The sequence below is a fragment of the Chelonia mydas genome, chromosome 4 (assembly GCF_015237465.2).
Source record: "Chelonia mydas isolate rCheMyd1 chromosome 4, rCheMyd1.pri.v2, whole genome shotgun sequence".
NCBI classification, from domain to species: domain Eukaryota; kingdom Metazoa; phylum Chordata; order Testudines; family Cheloniidae; genus Chelonia; species Chelonia mydas.
Window position 1 is genome coordinate 33280941 of NC_057852.1, and position 12645 is coordinate 33293585.

The 12645-nt window shown below is 39.0% G+C and overlaps 1 long non-coding RNA gene across 1 annotated transcript; it reads left to right on the top strand.

Moving 5' to 3' along the window:
- Window positions 1–5360: 5360 nt before the first annotated feature.
- On the top strand, window positions 5361–10533 carry LOC122465495. The gene is made up of 3 exons (XR_006290396.1): window positions 5361–5483; window positions 8095–8189; window positions 10442–10533. It is a non-coding gene; the product is annotated as an uncharacterized LOC122465495 (long non-coding RNA).
- The last annotated feature ends 2112 nt before the right edge of the window (window positions 10534–12645 follow it).

The following is a 12645-nucleotide window of genomic DNA, read 5'->3' on the forward strand; positions in this document are numbered from 1 at the left end:
AAACTCCTATTGACTTCAACAAAGCAGAATTGGGGTCTTGGACTCCATTCAGACAAAACTCCTACTGAAGTTCCTAATCAGGCTGAAATCAGGATTTAGCCCCTCATCTTTAGGATTATTGAATTTTATCTCTCCATTTTTTTTCCTATGGTGATGGAAAGCCCAAACGTCCCAGAACAGAAAAGAAAGGTGTGGAGTGCTCCTCCTACTTTTAAATTAGTGTCTGATTAGCAAAGAGAGGAAATAATCCCCACCTTCCAATTTGTGTCTTTGATCTTAAAACTTTTTGTGTGGCGTGCAGCACAGGACACCACTGTTCTATTCTACTGCACAGGCCTGATTCTACCCACCTACATGCGCATTGGTGAATAGTTTGCTCTTGTGCGCAGTCTGTTTGACTACAGCAGTACTACTTGTGTGAAGACGTGCTCCCCAGCCTGGGTAAGAGTTGCACAATTAGGCTTGAAGTGTTCATCTGCTTGCTCTCCTTTTAGGCATTATTCTTACTACTAGAATAACGTGAACGTGATTAGAGAAACTTGGCCACTGTGCAGCAGCACTCTCATTAATGCAGGATCAGATTTGCTTGCACTCTCTGTCCCTTGCGCTTACGTGTGCAGCACTCCATGCCTGTTCGACACAGCAGGTTCAAGTCAACGTGTGCTACTCTGTTTTATTCTGATTTTTTTTAAGGCTCTCCTCTGTATTACATGGTTAGCCTAAGAAGAGTGACATATCTCTGGAGATGCCCCGTCTAAGCATCAGCACTCGTCATGCATACCATATGAAAGTACAGGACTAGGGAAATACTTCAAAGAACCTGAATGCACAATACACTTATTTTCAACTGACTTTTCTTTTGAAGAAAGCAAACACAACCAAACTGAGGCGCAGTGCGGGCTTTACAGTCTATTGTTTCCTAATGGGAAAAGAGTGGAAGGGTCTCAAAACCTGGGAGGGCTGCTGATGAACCAGGTGTTTTATTTGTCTTTACGGCTTTATCATGTCTGACGGAGGGCAGTTCAGGTAGCAGCAATGCAATGCACAAAGCTCTAGTAAGGCCATTTTATTTTCAGTTTCCCCTCCTTTCAGATGCAACATTCTGCATCAGTGCAAGGTACTGTGTATGAAAACAGCCCTTTGTGTGGTCAGATTGGGCTACGCAATTAACCACAGTCACTCAGCCTAGAAGGGTTTCTGTAGAAAATCCACCATCTGTTTAGTATAGTGTGTGTCTGTCTATAGAGAGAGATGATAGTGTGATGTGAAGGATTTATTGGCAGGAATTTGGGAGTTTTATTTTATTTAGACTTACACAAACTAAAAAAGGGCACCTAGCCAAGGTTCTAGGCACCCCGACATAATCCCCTTAATCAAATGAAACAGCTAAAAACACACAATTTCTCTTTCTGTTCCCACAAATCTAATTCCCGCTTCAACAGCCCATCTCTTCAGCAGACTTTGCAAATAGAGCCCCCTTGTAGCATATCCTGAGTGTCAATAGACCTGGGCTATTCTGGACTGGGAGGGAAAGTCTGTTCTGAAGCTGCAAATGCTCACAGAAAATGCTATACCAGTAGGCTTGTCAAGGTTCCTTCCCCACTCTGAACTCTAGGGTACAGATGTGGGGACCCGCATGAAAAACCCCCAAGCTTATTTTTACCAGCTTAGGTTAAAACTTCCCCAAGGTACAAACTATTTTACCTTTTGCCCTTGGACTTTATTGCTGCCACCACCAAGCATCTAATAAATAGAGAACAGGGAAAGAGCCCGCTTGGAAATGTCTTTCCCCCCCAAAATCCTCCCAAACCTTACACCCCCTTTCCTGGGGAAGGCTTGATAAAAATCCTCACCAATTTGCATAGGTGAACAGAGACCCAAACCCTTGGATCTTAAGAACAATGAAAAAGCAATCCGGTTCTTAAAAGAAGAATTTTAATTGAAGAAAAAGTAAAAGACTCACCTCTGTAAAATCAGGATGGTAAATACCTTCCAGGGTAATCAGATTCAAAACATAGAGAATCCCTCTAGGCAAAACCTTAAGTTACAAAAAGACACAAAAACAGGAATATACATTCCATTCTGCACAACTTATTTTATCAGCCATTTAAACAAAACCGAATCTAACGCATATCTAACTAGATTGCTTATTAGCCCTTTACAGGAGTTCTAACCTGCATTCCTGCTCTGGTCCGGGCAAAAACAACACAGAGAGAGAGAGAGAACCCTTTGTTTTCCCCCTCCTCCAGCTTTGAAAGTATCTTGTCTCCTCATTGGTCATTTTGGTCAGGTGCCAGCGAGGTTATCTTTAGCTTCTTAACCCTTTACAGGTAAAAGGGTTTTTTCCTCTGGCCAGGAGGGATTTAAAAGTGGTTAAATATATATAAATATAAATATAACTTCCCTTTATATTTATGACATGGCTCCTTCTTTTAAACTCAGTAGGCTGCAGCTTGTGCACCTCTGCTGACCACAGCTGTGACAAGTAGGAAACTACCAAGCCTTTTTAGGGCTTTGTAGGTAGGTCAAAACAAGCACCTTAAATTCAATCTAGAAACATAAGTATTCATGGCAGATCATGGAGCATAGGCGTGTCACTACCAGGAAGCACCACTTAAGTGGGCCACTCCATTCTGCACCAGCTTAAATTTGTTGGGTTGTTTTAGGCATATCCCCATGTAGAGGGATGTCTGTATTCCTCACAGGTAGCAAGGTTGCTTGTGAGTTGTACAGATTACTCCAAATGAGCATTGATTAAAACCTTTATGCTACACCACACTGTTGGGCATTCTATATAACCAACATATCTTACTGAAAACTCTACTTTAGAGATATTTTGGAGCAGAGGTTCTCAAATGAGGGCTGTCAAGCAATTTTAAAAAATAGTAACAATTAACCGCAGTTTTTATCGCCCTGTTAAACAATAATAGAATACCAATTTAAATTAATTATAAATATTTGTGGATGTTTTTCTACATTTTCAAATACAACACAGAATTCAAAGTGTACAGTGCTCACTTTATATTATTATTTTTATTACAAATATTCGCACTGAAAGAGAAACAAAATAAATAGTATTTTTCAATACAATACAAGTACTGTAGTGCAATCTCTTTATCATGAAAGTGAAACTTAAAAATGTAATTTTTTTTTGTTACATAACTGCACTCAAAAACAAAACAAAACAATGTAAAACTTTAGCGCCTACAAGTCAAGGCATAAAGGGGCATACAGATATTTAGCCATGCACACACCTGTTCTCACTTTCAGGTGACATTGTAAATAAGAAATAGGCAGCATTATCTCCCATAAATGTAAACAAACTTGTTTGTCTTAGCGATTGGCTGAACAAGAAGTAGGACTGAGTGCACTTGTAAGTTCTCAAGTTTTACATTGTTTTGGTTTTGAGTGCAGTTATGTAACAAAAAAAAATCTACATTTGTAAATTGCACTTTCACCATAAAGAAATTGTACTACAGTACTTGTATGAGGTGAATTGAAAAATACTATTTCTTTCGTTTATCTTTTTTACAGTGCAAATATTTGTAAAAAAAAAACTAATATAAAGTGAGCATTGTAAACTTTTTATTCTGTGTTGTAATTGAAATACATATATTTGAAAATGTAGAAAAACATTCAGAAGTATTTCTAATAAATTTAAATTGGCATACTATTATTGTTTAATATTGGCATTAAAACTGCAATTAAGTGACTATTTTTTTAATCTAGTTAATTTGTTTTGCATTAATTGCATACATTAACTGAGATTAATTGACAGCCCTATCTCAAACCTTCCCATAGTATGCACTGTATCTTAATGGAGTATCTTGTGGGCCTTTCCCTTCCATTCAAGATTTCCCAGGCTACTACCCCTATATGCAATTTCATAGCATCCCTTGATGAACACAATTAGTGATATGAAAAAGTGCTGTACAGAAAGTACTTAGTGTATTCACTTCTTTTAATGCACTGCAGAGCTGGAAACAAATAAGAACCAGCAACTTATCACCAACCAGCTCCCCATAGAACACCAGTGGTCGACAGTTTGGAAACTTCCATTTTACAGAGTTTTTGCAAATGTTATTGGGACTATTTTTTCATATCCCTCCACCTGTATAATCCAACTCCCTTTAGTGTTACAGCTATATGCCAAGGCTCCTTCTCTGAAGGTCTGTTCAGTGCTGTGTGTTTCTCCAAAACCTGAACTCACTTGTCCAACTTGCTGATCTGCCTGGATAGTGTCACTTGTCTCAAGACAGAAAGGGGATATGATAATGTCATTTAGCTTGCTTTGGAGTGAATCTAAGGAGATGACAGTTGAGTCTGTCCTGTGACGCTGTCTATGGGGTTTTCATCACTGAAGAGAACTGATTTCCTTTTTCTGATGCATAGAGCACTGGAGCAGAGCTCTCTGGGGTGGGCAAAAGACCCATTCCCTCCCATTTTTCTTTGTATTTAGACATGATGTAGCCAGTGGGAAGTTTCTCTGCACTTTTACCTTAATATTTCTGTCTATTTTACTCTCTTTCTCTGCCACCAGAGCTAAGGGTTTGAGGAGTTAAATTCATGCAGAGAGTTGACAGAACTTGACTGCCACCATTGTAGCTAGAATCATTTTACTGACTCTTCCCAAAAACCCTAATGGCACCCCTATACCTGGTAATGTCATAAGAGTGGACAAGAATAGGTCATGTTTAATGGGTTGGGAGAACCTCCACAAACATTTCACAGATGAGCTTTGTCACCAGGCAACAGACTTTTAGTGTATTCTACTTGGTCTGGTGTGGAATCTCTCCACTCTATCAAGCAGGACATGTTTTTTGGGGTGGGGAAGAGTTCTCAACAGTTTGTAGTTGTAGGCTCAGGAAGCTAGAAACATAACGGGGAAAAATGCTTTTTTTGGTAACTAAAATAAAGTGAGTATCAATGATCATTTAAAAAATCAAATGGTATTCTATTTAAGGGAACTATGATGCCATTCTGTTAATACAATACTGGAGGCCACCAGGAGATAGTGCAACGGTTTCTGTTTCCTGGAGGACTTTCTAGGGGCGGGGTTGGGAGTGGGGGGAAATATAGGTAGAATCTATAAGGTAAAATAGTACAGCAGGGATAGCTATTTCTGAAAGAGTAAACCCAATTTTCAAAAATGGTAATAATTGGACAATAGTTTATCCAAATATTACAGTTGAATATTCAAGTCAAGAGTAATTAAGGGCCAGATTTTAATTGATATTTAATTGCAGATAAGCACACCTGAAAATCCCAGTAGGTGCCTAAGTACCTTCGGCATCTACATGCTTTGAAAATCCCACAAGGCAACAACTTGCAACTTTAGATGCTTAAATACCTTTAAATATCTGACACTAAATGTATATTTTTTTATGCTTAGCTACTGTTGTGAGTATCCAAATATGGAAGATATATGTCCTGTCTAGAAGTTGACAATCAGTTTTTAAATGTGGGATCTACTCTGAATAAAGGTGAGTAATACATTTGTCCATCTCATTTGTTCTTTTAGAAACATCTCTGTATAAAACCATCTGTCTAAAATTTCACACCTTTATAAACTTTATCCTTTCATAAAAGATGTCTCCCCCCTTTTTTCCTCTCTCTTTTTTTGCACATGTTAAGTAATAATAATCCCCATACAGGATGTTTCCTGGGGAATATTGACTATGAATTGATTGCCCAGTCTGGTAATTAAGATCCAGAAAATGTTTCTGCTCTGAGGTTTATATTGCTCTTTTAAACTAAATGTGTGAAGATACCTGAACACCTTGCACTGACTTTCCTGTATTTCTTGTTTTCCTTTCTGATTTTATGGCCTTGTCTATGCTACCGCTTAAGTCGATGTATCTTTCATCGCGCAGGGGTGGAAAAAAATCCACCCCCTCTGAGCGATGTAAGTTGCATTGACTTAAAGCGGGGTCTACACCTCTTGTTGAAGTGGAGTAATTACGTTGAGGGTGGAGCGCTCTCCCGTCAACATAGCGTGTCTTCAGAAGGTGCACTACATCGATGCAGTTGCGCCGATGTAGCATGATAGTGAAGACAAGTCTTATGTATGTTATGCTGTTAATGTGGCTGTGTAGAGAATTGCTGCCTGAATGATTCACGTTTGTTTTTAACTTGACTCCACACTGAAGTATGCAGGGCTGTTGTAGCTGTGTCAGTCCCAGGATATTTGAGAGAAAAGGCCAGTGAGCCAAGTATCAGGGGATAGCTGTGTTAGTCTGTATCCACAAAAACAACAAGGAGTCTGGTGGCACCTGAAAGACTAACAGATTTATTTGGGCATAAACTTTCATGGGTAAAACACCACTTCAGATGCATGGAGTGAAAATTACAGATGCAGGCATTATATAATGACACATGAAGGGAAGGGAGTTACCTCACAAGTGGAGAACCAGTGTCGACAGGGCCAGTTCAATCAGGGTGGATGTAGTCCACTCCCAATAATAGATGAGGAGGTGTTAATTCCAGGAGAGGTAATATCTTTTATTGGACCAACTTCTGCTGGTGAGAGATTCAAGCTTTTGAGCTACACAGAGCTCTCTTTCAGGTCTTGGACAGGTACTGAGAATGTCACAGATAAATACAAGATCGAACAAATAGTTTAGCATAAGTAGTTAGCACATATTCTAAAGGACAGTTCAAGGGGAAGTGGCCTGTTAACACCATGTTCATAGAACAAAAAGGGAGGTTAGTGGGCTACAGATTGTTGTAATAAGCCATAAATCCAGTGTCTTTATTAAGACCATGATTTTTAGTGTCTAATAAAGTTATGAATTTAAGCTCCCAGGCTTGTCTTTTGAAAGTGTTGTGCAGGTTTCCTTTGAGGATGAGGACTAATAAATCAGATACAGAGTGATTGCTTTGTGAAAAGTGTTCACCCATAGGTGATGTGGTGTTTGTCTTTTATCATTTTCCTGTGTGAACTCATTCGGGAGTGTAGCGATTGTCTAGTTGTCTGGTTGTATGAGGTACACCACAAGTTGTGATAGGCATGTTTAGGACTCTTGGATCTTAAAAGGTGTGTTGATCTTTGTGGCAGTGGACATATGTCTGCAGATTTTGCATCTACTTCTGGTAAGATCTGGTGCCACACTGAAGTGTCTATTAACACTGAAACTATGGCTTAAGTTCTCAGGTAGGATGGATTCTGCCCAGCCCAGGACCTGGACGTGGGAGAAAGGTAGCTCTAGAGCCTTAGGGCTGCCCAAATTTGCTCTTGGCTTCCTATAGCCTCAAGAGGCCATTCTGGCAGCCAAGAATAGACGGAGTTACATTGTGCTTTCTGGCCCTGTTCTCTTCATACCCACTATACCAGGCACTGTGAAGGAAAGTGCTATAGAGCCCTTGTAGGAGCTATATGACATGCAGGGAGTCCCCAGTGGCTGGCCTGCCCCTTTGTCTTTGATAAAAAGAAGTGGCTGCACAGCTCATCTGAAAACCAGGCCTTTTCTCTGCCTCAGTGTCCGGGTTTGTAAAACAGGTAATAACTTAAGGCAGGGTAGTCTTATGAGGTTTAACTTATAATGTGTGAAAACATTTTCAGATTCTCAAGTAGAAAGTGCTATAGAAGTTACAGGAAAGATTGTTCCTTATTTGATATAGGCTACATGCCTCGTTGGTCTCAGCAGAGTGGGGTGAGCTGCCTTTATGGGCTGCTGTTGCCCATTCCATACAGCTAGGTGAGGAGCGGGCAGAGGTTTGATTTCACCTCAAAATGTGCTGGCTGGCACAGGTTTAGATCAGTAACAGTTCACTTCTATCATGGAGCAATGATTCAGTCACCAAACCCTCTTGTTCAAATGTTTGGTGCTACTGTGACCTGTAGAAACAAGGGCTACTGTCTGACTCTTGCAACAGAATCAGAGTTGTTAGAAAATAAAATGATGATGCACTGGCCACCTGAATTAATATTTTTAACTATGAAAAAGTGATTTCTAAAAGGCTTTAAAATTATTATTTCACCTTGTTGGATTTTTACGAGGCTCAATTTATAGTTTATAAATATTGTGAGATTGTTAATTCAGTTGTAATTTGTCTGAACCCAGAAGCTTGTGTCAATGCTGTTATCTATTATAGAAATGCAAACATGCTCTTTGATGTGTTGTTCTGAGTGACTTGGGAGGATAAAGATGGAATACTCCATGGATATGCATAAAAAGAATCCACAAATTGTAAGTCTACTAGGGCCCAATAACGTTTCCATTTATTTTTGTTCCTCTCTCAATACACTTGATGACAATAACTTTAATGGGAAAGAAATAATTCATCTATCTACATTCACTTAGCAGAAGAGCCCAAGCCAGTTTTCCTGCTATGTTGAGAGAGAGAGAGTTTTCTCTTTCTATAGTAGAATGGTGCTGTATCTTTCAAACATTATTGTATTTATTTTAGAAGAGAAACTTAATGCAAACTGTCACATAGAGCTGTTGGGCAGAAGTTTTTGCTACATGGGCACCTCATGCTAGTCACATCAAGGAACAGCATCGACCTTGAATGACAATGGAATCTTATGTATTTCTGCCTTGGAAGAGCCCCACAAATGGGAATGCAAAATAATCAAAGTAGGATTTCCTGAAATTTAGGGGTAAAGGGATATAATCTGTACTGGCCTTCCATTAGACTGTGAATGTAGTCAGTAACTGCTGTGGGGATTACCAGCAGCACAAGAGCTGCAAAAAATACCAACTTGTTAATGGAGTGTTGGTATTCGAGATTCAATGCAAGGGCGGATTTAAATCCTCATCAGTCACAGCTGCAGAAGAAGCAATGCAGAATACTCTTTAACTCACCTTAACTTAGTTCTACAAGGCTCATGTTAAAGTGTGTAGAGATCTGTGTATGTTAATGTGTCTGTAGGAGCTTTTTTGGACAGAAACAGTATCTCAAACATTTCTGAAAGAGATTAAAACTTTCACTGGGACTATTTTTCAAATCCCGCCGGAGGCTCCGCCTCTGAAGCCAGGCTCCCTTAGCACTGTAAATCCAAGTATAAGTTCAGTGCACAGGACTGAAAGAAGACAATTATAACTAATGTTTCTAAAACCTGTAAATATTACCTAAAACAGTCTTTTCAGTATATAACAATACAATTTAAGGCTTGGAGTTTGAAAGGAGCTTTTGTAAATTAGGTGCCTATGACCAGATTTTGCTCCCATGGAAGTAAATGGTAGTTAAATAGCGAAGGATCAAGTCTCCAACTCACTGCATTTTAGTAGGGGTTGGGCGCCTAGCTCCCAAATCCCAGCTGAAGTCTAACTTCTGGCCTCCTACATCAAGAAACAAGTGTTGTGTCCCCCATTGGGAAGCTGGGAATCTAGAGCAAAGGTTAGGAGATATTGGACCTTAAGCTCATCACTGGTGCAGGAATGAATATAACCTATTCTGGGCCTCAGACCAGTGTAATTTATTCAAGGGTCAGGAAGAATCCCACATTTAGACAACAGAAGGAAACATTTTTGTGGCTGTTGCGGTATTTGGATTTTATTTCGTGGTTGAGCAGCTTTCAGACAGCAAATGTTTGGGATGTTAAAAAGCAGGCTTGGCTGAGAGAGATTAATGGGCAGAGTGTGGGGAGGGGTCGTCAGAGGTGTATGATCCCATATCCCCACCATGTATAAAGTCAGTTAGATCTGTGCAGTGGTCTCCTATGCCAGCACAGAGCTGAATGGCTGATAATGGGGCTTAGCCACTATATCTAAGCGATGTGTGTTTGCACATGCGCGCATGTACACTCAAGCAAGGGTAATAGCAACAGTACATGACATAAACCGGTTTTACAACCAAAACTCCAGAACTTTGATTTCTAGCTCTGGTGTGGTTGGAAGAAGAAATATTCATATATCAAACAAGCAGTGCTGTTTTATTTGCGATTGCTTTCAGAACAATGATAATTAAATAGAGTTTTGGTTAGTTCTGACATATTTACTGCACGAAGGCGATTTTACGGCACAAAATGGATTACCCTGTTTAATGAGTACATGAGTGACCAATACTGACCTCACATCAAAATGAGCTATTGCTGCTGTGTGCTGACCTGAATTTTAATTGTTCACTAGGTTCTTTAATTGAACCACAGATGTGCTAGAGAATACGCTAGGCATCTTAGATGGCAGTGTATATGTTCTAAAACATCAGATGCTAGCTTCAATAGATTAGACATCTAACACGCTGCTTTACAAGTATCCTAAGTTTAAAAGAAATCTTTGGCATTGTCTTAAAATAGGGAACAAATTTCATTTATATACTAAAACTTATCTACATGCACTACTGTATACCCGAGGCTCTTGAATAAAGGTATATAAATAAATCAACAATGAATAAATTAGGATTACAAGTGTGTGGGGGCGTTCCTGTAAGGCTTATACATTCAGTCCTCTGAGTCAAAAAAAGCTCCTACAGACAGATGTTTTTCCCTTCCCTTCAGTATCATCAGTGTGATACATCTGTTGCTTCAGCCAGTGGCTATGCCAGACTCAAGAGAAAACATGCTGCTCCTTAGATGATGATAACTGCGGGAAATAAAATTTAAACATTCAGAAAGCTACTGTGCTTTGCTTTTTATTGTAACAAATATCTTTTTTGGATGCCCTCATAACGTAAAAGGGACCAACTCTACTTTCTCTGCCCCCATTCACCCATTTTTTGTTGGAGAAACATGCCAACAAATTTTCTTTCTCTATCCTTTGTTGTCCCTCCCCCATCCACCCACCCAATCGCATCTTAAAGGAAAAATGCAATGTCCTTGTAGGCTTTGTTCCCATGATGTTTGTGACAAACTAGGTAAGATTAAGCTAGAACCTAGTGGCTTCTCAGGAGATGGGTGGGTTGTGCTAGAAGGGAAACAAGGTTCATGTTTCATTAACAGACTTTGAAACATACAAAAAGATTTAGGAACAAAACTCATTTCAATGAGTTGGGATTTGTGAACATAACTCCATAATGTATATATTGAGATGAGCCTATCATCCTTAATTCTGTAGTTTGTAACAGAATGCTTATGAAAGACAAATGTTTACCCAATACACATTGGTGCCTCCAAAACAAAATATCTTGGAACACTCTTGCCAAAAAAGAGAAAAAAATTCTGAACCTCCGAAAATCAAGAAACTTGCCAAAATGAATTGATTTTCAAAATAAAGAAACTAGTATTAAAATCAAATTAAAATGGGGGTATCCCAAAATTAAATACTAAACCAAGAGGTAATGGGAAAGAAATTTCTTATGCTTACTAAAATATAACTTTAAGGTGTATATGTTAAAAAGATATACAAAATTATTTTACATTAAGACATGTAATTTCAAGAAAATAACCAGTTTAAAATTAAAATAATTTATTAACTATTAAAAATTATAACACAAGTGGAGGAAGGTTGGAGGTGAAATATTGGGTTTCCTTAGATAGGTAGCGTAATTATGAAGTGTGCTTTTGAAGTTCATGAAGACAGCCTTAGGACAAAACATTTTTTAAAGTAAAAATTGGCTTGCCCTCTGTTCGAGTGATTTATTTTACGCTAAGAAATGGGTGTGAGACATGATGTGATTTAAAATTTTATCCCTTGATGAAACTGCTTGAGGGTGACATTTTTTCTATTTAGTTTTTTGTTTTGTTTTGTTGGCTGTTCGATCTCTAAAATTTTCTATCTCAAAGCAAATTTGCTGAAAATATTTAGGAAATAAAAAACTCAAGAGTGAGTAAACTTTCCCTTGATACCCAGGAAGCTACAATCTAGAGTCTAGAGAGAACCACCGAGAAGGCATACATTTTTCAGAGTATGACATTCACCTTTTCTAATTTGTGCAGTTCACTGGACCATTCTCTTTGAAATAAACAAAAGTTACTTACATGAACTTGATCAAAGGTAACCGATGAATCTTGGGGTACCCAGGACTGAGAGCCACCTTGTTACCCCCTGCCCCGAGTGTGAGAGTTTCTGTCTTGTAATAGCTGGCTGTCAGCTCCCTGTCATCACCAGCTTTTTAGGCACACAAACACTCTCTTCTGGGCTATGCCAGCTCTAATTTCACCTTACAGGTTAACAGTAGGTGCACCCCAATCCTTGAGTTCCTTGGCAGTAGTCCCCTATGATAACCAGCCCCTCATGCTATCTACTTGCAGAAATCCCAGATCCTCTGCACCCAAAAGATCAGTGTACCCAGTTTACCAGTTTGACTTTAGACCACTGCTCCTCTAAACCACACAGTGCTCGTGAGCACTTATAAGAAAACAAAAACAGGTTTATTTAAGAAAGAACAAAAATTTAACTAGAAACAAGAGAGGGTGCAGGAAACAAATGGTTACAATACAAACAAAATCCTAAAATGTAAGCCTGGGTCTATACTTATCAATTGTTACCTTTCTGATCTAATAAAGTAGATTTTTTTCTCTCACAAAATACAGTCTAATGCAGAGATAGCTGGTTGCTCAAGAACCAGGCTCCAAATGTTCATGAAAGCACCCCCTGCCCCACAAGAGGTTTCCTTGATGAATGGATACAGGATGCTTTTCCACTCCTCTGTGTTATACTGAAAGCAGCCTTTTGTTTCTATTCACAGACAGGGTGAACCCCTGTCTTGTGGTAAAGTTTCTTTTTTTTTACCTTTAAGTGGTTTTATTTGTTGTTGCCTCTG